Source organism: Leptonychotes weddellii, chromosome 9 (assembly GCF_054177405.1).
Source record: "Leptonychotes weddellii isolate Sample4059 chromosome 9, ASM5417740v2, whole genome shotgun sequence".
Taxonomy (NCBI): Eukaryota; Metazoa; Chordata; class Mammalia; order Carnivora; family Phocidae; genus Leptonychotes; species Leptonychotes weddellii.
The window spans coordinates 126,376,242-126,389,792 of record NC_138377.1 but is presented as its reverse complement, the minus strand read 5'-3'; positions in this window follow the sequence as shown (position 1 = coordinate 126,389,792).

Genomic DNA, 13,551 nt, shown 5'->3' with positions numbered 1-13,551 from the left:
AAGGGATGAAGACGTCTGCATGTCGATAAGGAGTGATCTCCAGAACATACCATTCCGAGAAAACGCAGTGCAAAACAATGCTTACAGCACCCTACCATTTCAGTAAGAAAAGACATTAAAAAGGGTGTAAGAATACAAATTACTGTACAACAAATATAAAATTTTAAAGTATATATTAAATATGTACTTTAAAATATTATTAAATATTTTTAAAATATAAAAATATATTAAATAAAAATAACATATACTTCCCCCCACCCCAAGAAAGAACAATGAAAGGACAAACTGAAGAGTTAGTATCTATTACCACACGTTTTGGCTGTATCTCCCTGGCAGGATGTGTATAAAGGACAAGAAGATCCACAAAGAAAACAAAGTACGTTCAGGTATTGGTACAGAGAGTGCAGCGTGAAGTTGTCCCCTATGTGACGAGAGGAGGCCAAAAGCACTTGTGTTACTGTGGCTGGAAACCAGGATTTTTAAGAGTAATGATACAGAAGTATAAAATCAGAGTAGCTAACTTAAAAAAAAAAAAAACACTTCCATTTCAATTGGAATCGTAAGTACAAACTCATAGTTTATTTCTCTCTTTCTAAACAGTAAGTGTTTCCAGCTCTGCTGAGTGAAAATGCCCCAATGACAACCCACCAGTAAGGCCCCCTGGCCTCTCGGCCCACTCTTAGCTAACTACTATTTTCCCACTAGGAGGAGAGCACCCGCGTTCCCCCCAGAGTTCCTCCCACGTCTGGGAAAGGGTGGAAATAGGCCCAGAACATCCTGTGTCAGAAGCTGCAGGGAACGCTGGTGGGTCAGTGTGAGCATCCAATTCACTGACATGCATCAAACACAGAAACAGCCCTTAGTTCATAAGGACTCTTTAAAAAACCCTTCATCGATGGCCATGCAAGTTCCTAGAGCAACTCATGACCCTGAAACTCACACCGGGGGGAAACGATCAATCATCGATCTCGTCCTTCCTCATTCAAGAAACCAAATAGCCAAGAGCAAGCTCCTCACAGAGGAGTGGAAGCTAGTAACACAGAAAGGGAGGGTGTCATTCGCAGCATCTCCCACGTGCAGCCCCTGGACAGCGCTGGAATATTCGGTGAGACGTGGTCACAGAACTCAGAACGGATGGAGCCCGCGGGCACCAATGACAACCACCAGCATCTCCAAATGCGAGACAGGAGAGACACTGTCTGCTCTGAGGAAAGAAAGATCCAAGCCCCACCACCAGGGTTCTCGCAAACGTCCGCACATCCAGACAGCCAACCCCACCTCCCACCGACAGCAAACAGGGGCAGCGTGGCAGGAAGGGGACCCTGCGAAGGAGCAACCGGACCAACACACATGGCTGCCCCCACACCCAAATGGCACGGAACATGGAGACAGGGCGAGCCTGACAGACCGCCAGCGACTTACAAGGTGCAGCAACCAAGTGCTCTGTGCGAACCTGCTTGAGACACGGGAAATCTGAATATGGACCGGGTTCTAGACCGTAGGAAGGAATTACTGTTAATTTCATTAGGTATAATAAAGGCACTGAGAGTGTTATTTTGGAAAGTCCTTTCACACGTCAGTGATGTATGCTAAAGTGTATTTATAGGTTACAGAGATGGTGAAATATTTTATTTTATTTTAAAGATTTTATTTATTTACCTGACAGAGAGAGAAAGAGATCACAAGCAGGCAGACGGGCAGGCAGAGGCAGCGAGAGAGGGAGAAGCAGGCTTCCCGCGGAGCAGGGAGCCCGATGCGGGACTCGATCCCAGGACCCTGGGACCATGACCTGAGCCGAAGGCAGACGCCCACAGACAGTACCCCTGGAGATGGTGAAGTAATTTAAACAAAAGGTCAGCAAATGTTGATAACTGGCTGACAAATACAAAGTGGGTGATGATTTTGTCCCTACTTTTAGGATTGAAATTTTAACTCACACAAGTTAAAGATGAATGAAGTCGTAAGTGTGGAGACAAAGGACTACATAACCAGAAACGCTGGACTGAAGGCCTGTATTTGCCATTTACTACAGGTCTGACCTTGAGAGATGGACTCAAGCTGATTCTTGTTCTTGCCTAAAACAGGTGCACCAGCCACCTAACGGGAGTGAGTAGCCAATACTCATAAAACCCACAAACACGTATGAGTTTTCATCCTACCTCAATGAGAAACACAACAAAGTCCTCCAAAGCAAGGGGAACTGCAGGAGAGAGATTTTTTGATGGAACACTTGGAAATATTGAGGAGGAAAACATCACAGAAGCAAATACACAGACCAGTTTTCTATGTGGTTAACTGTCCTGGAAAAACAATGTCAGGAATACTTTTTGTTTAAAGATCTTCACAGAAAGCATTTACTCAGATTTCTAATAAAATATGGCAAACTCCAGCAATTATGTCCATTCACTTTTGAAACCCACTAAGAGGATAGTAAAGAAATAAAGTCATAAACCCACAGGAACAAAGAGAAGCACAACTCAAAAGATTCTGGCCAACAGTGCATGGATGACCGTGCCCACACGGAAGAGAGGCAACCAAAGGCGACGACTGGGACGCAGGACAGCCTGGGCTTCTCGAGGGCTGGGTGAGGGGCTAAGAGGCCACAGAACAAGGCCTTCGAAACTCCAAGGGAAAATCATTTCCAGCCCTGAGAGCTCTGTCCACGGGCAGCCGCGCTTCAATCATGCAAGGCCTCCAACACTGCACTTCCCGGGACGGACGCTACGGGAGGGAAGTGGAGAGCAGAACAGCATGCAGGCTGGGACCCAGTGGGGTGCCCCGTGTGGCAGGCGAGGAAGTCCAGGTGGGACGCTGCCAACACAAGAGGGAAAAATGAACTGCCAGACTACCTGATTCTACCGGGAGGAGTTAATTCTTCTAGAGAATTTGGAGAGGAATTACTGATAAAGACACAGCAAACTTAGCAAACAGAAAAAGACAATCACTACTTCCAGGAAAAAACACAAAGTTGTAAGAGAAACAAGATGCAATCATTTACTACACGGACCGGCTGGGAACATTTACAGCCATCAAAATATGAACACGGAATGCTGGCTTGATAACTAAGAAGAGGTACCTGGGATATATGCAGAAAATTGCCCACCTCTTATTTTCCACAGTAGAAAGTTAGAAGTCTATCACTGAAAATCAAAAAACAGGTGTATAAGCAAGGCTATTTAGTAACATAGAGGAAAGTACCGTAAGAAACAGCCAAGAGTATTAGAAATGGTATTCTCTGCAGAGTAGAAATTCAGGGTAGGGCAAGGGGCTACTGTTTTGGTTATTATCTTAGTGGTCTTACTGGGTTTTTAATTCTAAGACTTGAAAATTCAGTATTAAATTTAAAAGCAACTATCAAATAAGCATGCCCTAAGAACAAAAAGTCACTGTTAACTGGACAGTTTGTCGTTAAGAAGCACTAACTTGCAAATGTGCCTAAGCACTCCCAGCGTAACTCCCAGCGGCCCACTACAGGGAGCGATGCAGACACACGCCAGCCGTCCCTCAAACGTTCTGCGCTCGCTGGCCTCCAGACATTACTATCACCCTCCCCTCCTGGCATTCGTCACGCCACCTTCCACACGGTTGTTGTGTGGCCAACAGAGCATATGGCAGAGGCGACAGCACAGGGCTTCAAAGGCCATGGTGTGAAGTCTCCCAGCACCAGCCTCCCTCTCTTGGACCACTCACTCTGGGGCAAGCCAACAGCGCGTCACGGGCACACTCAGGTGGGAGACCACCAGGGCCTGTGTGCCAACGGAGCGTGGGGCTCCCTGCTCAGTGGGGGGGGCCTGCCTCTCCCTCTGCCTCTCCCCCCTGCTTGTGCGCGCGCACTCGCTCGCTCTCTCTCCCTGCGGGGCTCGATCCCAGGACCCTGGGATCACGACCTCAAAGCCACCAAGGCGCCCGTCTTCCTCAACTATTCTAATGGTAACACCTGCAGTTACTTACTTAGGACCTGCTGGCGAGTCATGTCGAGGTGCTCCCCCTACAACGGTATTTAACCCCTGAGGTGACTCCAGAGGCAGACATTCCAGAGCCATAAGCAGAGAGGGCAGGCTAGCAGACACTCTAGTGTTCCCTATCCCCAGCACAGAATGGGCCCTCACTGCTCCTTCTTCCCTGTTCAGCTACCCCACCTCCACGCGCCCTCTCCTGCTCCAACCAAACCACCATACAAGTCCGCACACCTGTCTGACCCCCACAGCCCGGACGCCACCTTCTCCTCTCCCCCAGCACCGCCCGTCCGCCTGCTCCCTCACTTCCACCATTTAGGTTCCCCAAGCCTGCACTCCCCCCCGTTCTTTCATTCTCAGTCCATCAGAACACCCACCTGCATCAGGCGGTGAACCCCACGTCACTTTCCTGCTTAAAAACTTTGTTTTAAAAATAACGCTATCACGCGTATTTTGCTCCTCGTGAAAGTCTCCCTCCCCAGGCTGTACTATCCACACCACGAATCCGCCGGGTCCCTCCCGCTCACCTGCAATCAGCCCCTCCCTGCCCTCTCCCACCCGGGAAACCACTCGGCTACCGGGTCTCGACAGCTCTGTCGCCTCTGGCTTATTTTGTGCAAATGCAATCACACAGTAAGGTCCCTCACTGCGTCTGGCTGCTTTCAATGAGCACACTCCCGAGTGTGTCCATGCTGCGGTCTGTATCCGGACTCAAGCCCCGTTCCTGCTGAAGAATATTCCACGGTGCAGACCTACCATATTCTGCCCATCCACTCACCCACTGAAGGAGTAATGCTGTTCAGATCATTCATCTGCAGATCTTTGTGTGGATAAGTGTTTTTATTTCTCTTGGGTAGATTTCTCAGAATGGAATTGCTGGGTCATATGGTGAATTTGTATTTAAAGTTTTAATAAACTGCCAGTTTTCCAAAGTGGCTGCATAATTCTACATCCCCCTCAGCAAAGTATGAAGGTTCTTAGTCTATTTTCTATGTACTACCCATTCTTGTGGGTGTGAAAGAGTTCGCTGGGGTTTTAATGGTGGTGACATGTGGAGGAGGAAGAAAAAGAAGCCCACAACAACCAGAGACCCTGGGGCCAGTACGAACCCATGACCGCGGCGTCCGCTGGAGCCTCACCATACCTGCACCTGCTCTCCTTCACACCCCATGTCCGCTTTCCTCCTGCGAGACCCAGCCCTACCTCCTCCCTCCACCTCCTCCGGCTGCACCCACGCGCCCAGCCACCCTGGAGCTACTCCTTCCCCACCTGAGAAGGCAGCCGTGGACCTACTAAGTGCCCGCCTCTTGGGAGGGGCTCTGCATCCCACTCCTGCTGGCACACGGCAGAACCCTGAGTCATCCATCATCCCCTCTCCCACGTCCGCAATGCAGCCCGCACCCTGACTCTTCCCATTCAACAGCCTCTAGCCCCAGGGTAGCGCACGCGGCCACCGTGGGCTTCTTTCTTCAAACTCTCAACAAGGTTTTTTGAGAATCACTATATTCCCGACGTCCTAATCTGATTTCTATCCTTGAACACCAAAGAAACAACGCCCCTCAGCAATATTCAGGACAGCTGATCATTCTGTCCCTCGCCAAACTCTTTCCTCCCAGCTCACCCCCCCACTTCTAACGGGCTGCAGGAAGACCGTGTCCCCATCTCCCGCCTCCCAGTTCAGCATGACTTGCAAGCACGGGCAGTAACTGCCTTTGTTCCAGGCATTCTTCAAACGAAGTTAATACAGTGAATGGCCTTGAAGATACAGACAGCGTCTCCTTCTGGAGCAAGAGGCAGGCATGCCTACTGTCCATTATGAAAGATCTGGGTCCCCTAAGTCCGAGCTCCTTTCCTGTAACACAATCACTGTGCGTGCTACACGTGTTACCTGGCCCTCTTCAAAATCACCAGCAGGAACGGGGGCCTGGGAAACCAACAGAAATGCTTGTACTGGGCGCCTGGGTGGCTCAGTCGGTTAGGCGACTGCCTTCGGCTCAGGTCACGATCCTGGAGTCCCGGGATCGAGTCCCACATCGGGCTCCCTGCTCGGCAGGGAGTCTGCTTCTCCCTCCGACCCTCCCCCCTCTCATGCTCTCTCTCTCCATCTCATTCTCTCTCTCAAATACATAAATAAATAAAATCTTTAAAAAAAAAAAAAAGAAATGCTCGTACTGCTTTGCTGTGGATAATAAACCATCCACTGTCTCTGATTTAAGAGTCTCGTGTCTTCTGCCCGTATCTATGAAACTATGTCAGACTAACTTGTTAACTTGCAAGGAGAGGAAAATTCTAGATCCTTTACAGTCCTTAACACTTTCTGGCAGCCCTGTTTTGGTTTCCTGGCCAGCCTCTACTCCTTTGCCTAATCTTTATTTTTTATTGTTTTTTAAGTAAGCTCTATGTCCAATGTGGGGCTTGAACTCACAACCCTGAGATCAAGAGTCACACGCTCTACCGACTGAGCCAGCCAGGCCTCCTCCCCACAGTACTCTGCCTGATCCTTAAACGTCAGAGTTCCTGAGAGTTCACATCTAGCTCACTTCTCTTCTCACCATGCTGTGCCCCCTCAGAAGTCTTCATCGTTCCTGTGGCCTCAACACCAAGGATCTCAAAACCCTCCTCTGCAGTCTGGGTCTTCTTCTGAGCTCCAGAACACGGGCCTGATCACCTCATGAACACCTCCACCTGAAAACTGGCGTTTCCAAACTCGCCAGTACCTAAGCCGATCCCTGCGACATCCCCTCGCCCACTCCAGGTCACGGCGTCCTCCGGTGTCCCCCAGCTCAGTAAACAGCACCGGCGCCCACCCAGAGGTGTACGCCCTCACAACGAGGCAGCATCCTTGACACCTCGCACACATCTTTTGAATTTGTCTACTTCCGTCGCCACCCCCAGATCTCGCCCAAGCCAAGTCCTTTCTCACGCAGATCTTCTAGCTTGCCTTCCACCTCCATCTTACCCCATGCCAGTGGTCCCTGGACTCCGGAGGCCCCTAAAATTCTTTCAGGAACCCGCAAGGTCCACTCAGACATGATCTGCTTTGTCACCACTGGGACACAATGGTGGGCGAACCACGGGTGTCGCAGCAGAGCTCAAGGCAGCGGTACCAAACGGTCCTCGTTCTCATCGCACTGTTCATCTTCACAACCAATACCAGCTTCACTTGAGAATGTCCTTGATGAAGCAGAAAAATCGTTCGTTTTATTCCATCTCAACTGCTGAGATCAAATCTTAATATTCCATGTGACAACATGGACAGTACGTATACAGCATTTCTGCTCAAAACAAGTATGATTGCTTGGGGAAAACACTTGGGTGGTGGTTTGAACTGCAAGCTCAATTAGCCACTTCTTCCAGAGAACACCATTTCCACTGGAAAGAACTGACAGACTACAGTTGCTCAAACGTAGGTATTTGGCAGATGTTTGCTCAAAAACGAAGTAAGCCCGTCTGTTCATGACCTAGTCCCATTATCGTCTGCTCGCTACATTCGCTGAAGGTCTTTGAGAAATAAAGGTTCACGAAGTTATTCAGATCTTCCAATGTGGACACACTTCATGACACGACACATAAAAACAACCACGACAGCCACCCAACATGGGAACCACCCTGCACGTAGCTAGCTGCACACTCAGACGGACTTCCGCCGGTGCTGGAACGTGGACCAAGACGCTCCTGCGCAGAAGGCCCTCTGTCCTGCCACCTTCTGGACTTCCTCTGCAAGCCCCCACACGGCCCGGGCACTCGGAAGGGCAACTGCCCGGCACCTCAATCTCAAGGCACCTGTTCTCTCAGTGTGGGGCCACACCAGCTTCCTCAACTCCAGGGGGTACCTCCCGCCTGCCCAGCAACCCCAGGCCAGCTCCAGCACAGCCACACAGCAAACCTCTTGCTGTCTAGTGGGGTGAACCACACCTTCTCCAATGCGGTCTGCACCCCTTTCAAGCTGGTCCCTCCTTGGAACACCGTGTTCTCTCTCCATCAGCCCTACAGTACCATACGGTTTCCTTCTATCTTACAACTACTATTTTATCTCAGTTAATAATGATTTGTATTAAACTCCCCCATTCTGTCTCCTGATTGGACCGAGACTGCTGTAACATAACAAAGCACTGTACTTAACATAGTTTCCACTTACATGCTCATTACTAAACCATGTGCTTTCTTGAGCACAAAGATGCTATCCCAGCCATCCCGCATTTGCCAGAAACATGCGAGTACCCAAAAAATGTTAGCTGAACGAATTAAACAGTGTTGTTGAGAGATCTGTGCACCAAGCACAGAAGTAAACTGGGTAATTCTGCTTCCTCTAACCAAAAGTTTCTAGACTTCCATGAATCCAGAAAGCTAATTCTCTAAGGACAGGTAATCAAAAACACAAGTGGGAACCAGGACAAACGGCTAACTTAACTGGGAAAGTATGATAATTTGTGTTATCACACTTCTGAAATGAGCTGATTAACAACTGATACCCTTTTGATCAATTACTCAGTGGAAGATCCCACAGGTGGCTCAGGCTCTGAAAAAGGATGCTGAGGTCTACTAGGTGACACGGCACACCCAGGCCTCCAGGACCAGAGAGCCTCCCATTCAAGGCTCAGCGGCTGCTACTCCCATCAGCGGTCCAGCGGATCTCCTAGTGTGGGGGTCAGACTGCCGGCCTACAGACGAACTGTGCTTGTTCTGGAGAGTTGTAACATTCTAAATTTAATCGCCAACATGGAAAAACCACAATTTTTTCATATGAAAATCCAAATTTCTGGCTTCTTTAAGTATGAGAAAATTTTACAGTACCAGCCTCCCATTTCCACTGTAAACGAGGAGCACCTGCGCCTGCATACAGGCCACCGTCCCCACCAGGATGGCCCGCTTGCTGAGGTGGCCGCCGTCTGTGGTCTCTGTAAGCACGAGCACACACCTCCACCAACAGTTCACAAGCACCAGCTTCAGAATCACAGCGTTACGTTCAAGATTCTCCCCCACCACAAAGATGGTGGACCTTGTTCAAGTGGACAACGACAGAACTTGTTACAGAACGGATGTGGGAAATCCTCCATACTAGCCCCTTTAGTACTACCGTTATTAAGACGGGAAAGAGAATGGTATGAAGTGAGGAAAAGCACTGGTCTGAAATCAGAAGACAGGAGTCTAAGACCAAATCTCCTCATTTACAAGACAATGTGACGTCAGGCAAATTACTTAGATTTTCAGCCTCATTTTTCCCACGTGAATAAAGTGCAGATAAAATGATCTTTTCAGGCACCTGGGTGGCTCAGTTGGTTAAGCGACTGCCTTCGGCTCAGGTCATGATCCTGGAGTCCCGGGATCAAGTCCCGCATCGGGCTCCCTGCTCAGCAGGGAGTCTGCTTCTCCCTCTGACCCTCCCCTCTCTCATGCTCTATCTCATTCTCTCTCTCAAATAAATAAATAAAATCTTTAAAAATAAATAAATAAATAAATAAATAAATAAAATGATCTTTTCTGCCCACCACAAAGTGATGTAGTGAAGAGGTACAGACCATGTAAAAGGGTTTTGTTCATTTCTCACACGTGAAAATTCCAGGTTTAGACAGGTGCAGAAATCAGCCACAGGACATAGCAATATGAACTGGTTAACAAGCGGGCCCAGAGAAACTAAGTAGGATGGAAAAATACACCAGGGGAAGGAAAGGGGAGACAGTCACAAACACTCTGGGCTTGCCTAAAGCCCCAAGGAGGGTAGCTCTGGAGTCCAGACTGAGAGACAGGGCCAGGGCAGTGGGCAAGAACCCGCTGGAGTAGCTACGGAGTGAACCCAGAAACCCTGGTCGAGGCCAGGGGCCTGGAGAAAAGATTAAGAAACTGTTCCAGAAAGTCTCATAACCCCCTCAGATCTGGCAACAGGATTAACTCTCACCCACGTCTGATCAGAGGCCAGGTTTCATTTCTGTCTCTAACTAGTACCAAGCCGGATAGGATAGATTTCCAATAAAGAACTGACCTGTTTTGTTTTTTTTAATATACATATATACATACTGCCATGAGTAGAGTCTAAGAAGGCAGAAAAAGAGAAATCTTCTTTCAGATTTTTTCCCCCACTCACTGACAAACATGGAGAAAATAAGAAAAATCGTACCTATCACTGATGAAAGTGCAGAAACACCCACTCTTCCCATTCACTCCTGGTGAGCATGTAATCCAGCAGCGGCTGCTAACCCAGCAGATGCACCCTGTGGGGCCTGTGCAAACAGCCACCCATGGAACAGGCAGTCCTCTGTGTCCCGTTACCTCCCCGGCTACCACACGGAAGCCAGAGCCAATCCTGGGCAGGGGTCAGTGGCCAACAGCCTCACGAGGGAAAATACACAAGGACAATTACATTCCTCTCCCAGGAATTTGCAGTCAGGACACAGACTGAACCAGAAAGGTGTTCAGAGCTAAGCGCGGGGCTGAGGCTGCCATTGGGGCCCCACATGAAGTCAGCAGGCAGGAGGCTGGGCTGCAGTGCAGTAGGGGGCACAGAAAATCTGAAGCCTTGAGAGAGAAAATACAGAGCTTCCTCAACTCTGGCCCATTTTTTGGAGATACAGCCACATTTCATTGGCCTGGGAGCTCGGTATCATGACAATAAACCTTTCTTCACTTTAGGTAGCAGGTGTCTCTTGTTGGCCACCCAAAGGGCCAAATCTAGAACAGAAAACGTCAACAAAAGCAGAGATAAAATCAACAGAACCTTGGACAAATGTGGAGGGTTGGTGAGTCCATGGTTGTACCTGGAATAGTAGAATCATATTACGTAAAAGTAATCCTTGGAAAGGTGTGCACTGTGTGTCGACTCTGCAAGCGAACTACTTCATTGCTAACCCGACACACAGCCCATTCCGGAGTCCAACGCAGAGACGCGATTCGAAAACAGGGACTTGGGTTCCTTCTAGCAAGGTAACTGCCCCAGCAACAGACACGTGACAAGCCCAGCCAAACTAGGCTAAAGCAAGAGGCAAAAAAGTCGGCTACGGGGACAACCAGTCTTAACTGGCTGGTAAGACAATCACAACCTCATGGCCAGCAGTGGCCACCCTGGGCATTCCACAAACGAGGGGGCTGCAGGGACAGCTGAGTGGAAGGCAGATGTCAAACGGAAACAGGGATGAAGAGACCAGGCAGCCTTCAAGTGACAAAAGAAACAGCCCCTGGCTTAGAAATCCTGGTCCCCATGAGCACTGTGCTTTCTGCCTGCATCTTCGGATGTCTGCAAACTGCCACATCTTTCCTTGAGTTTCTGTTCCTTATGTCAAGGGTGAAGACTGAGCACACGGTATACAGTAAAAGTAGAAAAGAAAAACGTTGACAAGGGTGGAGGGAATGCTATAGAATGACAAGCTCGCATCAAAATTGAAATGTGACACAATCAGAGCAGCTGTGTGTCAACAGGGACGAGCTGGTGACAACCTCCACACTCACAGAGCTGCTCACTAAGCACCCACGCGGGCCATACCGCGCAGCCGTCCGCCGAGAAGTCGAGCATCCCCTGCTACCTGAACTCACGCTCCCTGACTCAGAAACCAAGCAGAATCAGATAGCACGGATACGAGTATTCCAGGACACGGAAAGATGTTCACGAGATAGCAAGCAAGCAAGCAAAGGTTATAAACCAACACGCACCGCGTTTCTGTTCAAAGTAGCACATTTACTTAGAGTTGTACCTACACATCAACAATGAGACTGTTTCTGCACTGCGTGATTCTCAACCCCAATCTGACTTCTTATAAACGATAAAAACACTCCTAAAAACAGACTTTTTCAGAGGCTGCAAGTTAGGATTTGGAAAACCCAGCCTTGGCTTCACTGCAGGTCAGGGAGGCAGACGGATGGCTGGGCTGAGCTGAAGGACAGCAGCGGCCCCGCTGCTCAGGGACAGCTAGTCCCCACAAAAGGCTTCATGACAGCCAGCTCTCCCACGTCCTGCCCTCCACACCTTCCCTTCCGCCCGTACGAGGTCTGCCCCTAACTCCCTGAGCATGGACTGTCCTCTGTGAGCCCTCTGCTCACCAGCAGCTCAAGTCCTTGCTCCTTCAGAAAGCAGCCTCTGACTCTCTGGGAGCAGTGATTTCTCCCCCTCGGAAACGGGTCCATTTTCACGGTAACAGTTACTCGACATCTGTCTCCATCATCGCCGTCAGTGTGCTCGAGGGCCACACGGGCAGCTCCGGATCCCTAAAAAGGCGATTTGCTGTAAGTGAAGTTATACAAGACCAAAATGGAATCGATGTGCACAATGTGTCCACTTCCGTAAAGATCCTGTGAGTGTAAGCCTGGGAAGCAAAAAGACAAAATGGCAGTAAAAGAGCAGAAATCAAATGATTTGTGCTGTGCCCCATGGAAAGACAGACTGAGGAAGGGGAGGTATGCAGGGAAGGAGGAATCCAGGCTGGCTCTCCCTGCGCTGTCCCCCATAAACGCCGGAAGGCTACTCCCTCTGTCCTCCGGCCTCCTGGAAGGGGAGAGCGGCCAGGGACATTCTGGCCAAGGAGATGCAGGCCCATGCGGCGGCTCTTCTCCCCCTGTTGCCCTTCCAGCCGGCCTAGAACACGGGCAGTGCCTGGAGGTGAAGCAGCACTTGCCACCAAAAGAATGAAAGCAAAACTGAAAACGAGAAGCCTGGCTCCGGGGTCCTTGCCGACGCTGGTGCGCTACGGCCCCAGTCTGCCAAGTCTGGATTCCTGCTCGTGAGAAAGATAAACCTCCGTTCCTTGAAGTCCTTGTACAGAAGGGTTTCAGTTCCCCGTGCTGCAGGCATTCCTGACAGGCGAGCAGGGGGCTGACGGGAGTCCACCCCGCCTTTCCTCCCCAGGACAGGAGAGGACGGAGCACACTCCCCTCCACTAGCAGGGAGCTCACCACAGCTGGCTCTCCAGCCGGCCGGCACTGGCCCGAACCCCAGCGACTGCCTAAGCAACGCCCCTGAGCACAGATCCACAGGGCCACTCAGTCTGGGCTCTGCAAAAGGGCACACACACGTTCTGTTCTGATGATAAACAAGCAAAACAACCTGCTACTCAAGTTACTCCTAAGTCATTTCTTCCTTCAAATTTTATTCCCTCAAGTAATTACTAAGAAATTGCTCTAGTAATTATTAATAAGCCTTTCATAATAACCACTCCATGAATAAAACAGGGCTTTAATCCCATGGAAATAAAAACCAAATTTGTTTTGAAAGCATTTATATTTACAGGTATGTTATTACTGTATTTATCATGGTTATAAAAACCTGGATACTCTGGAACTCAGTTACCTCTAGATGCCCATGAAAACTTATTTTCCAGAGAAAATTTAGCTTTTACATCATGAACCATTCTCTTTCAATGCATTTTAATTATTTTTGAAAGTCTTCTACTAATTTTCCCCATTTCGGAAATATAGGCCATCTTCAAGTGGGCATATTTCCACAAATCATCCACAGAAAGAACTTAGGCTCAATTTTTAAAATATCCTCACATGTGTTATTATTTATTAAGCTATAAAATATGGGTTAAGAATCTTCCAGGCCAGAATCACTAGATATTAGAAGTAAAGTGAAATAAAAAATCTTTCTTATGTATAAGAAATTTAGATGTTC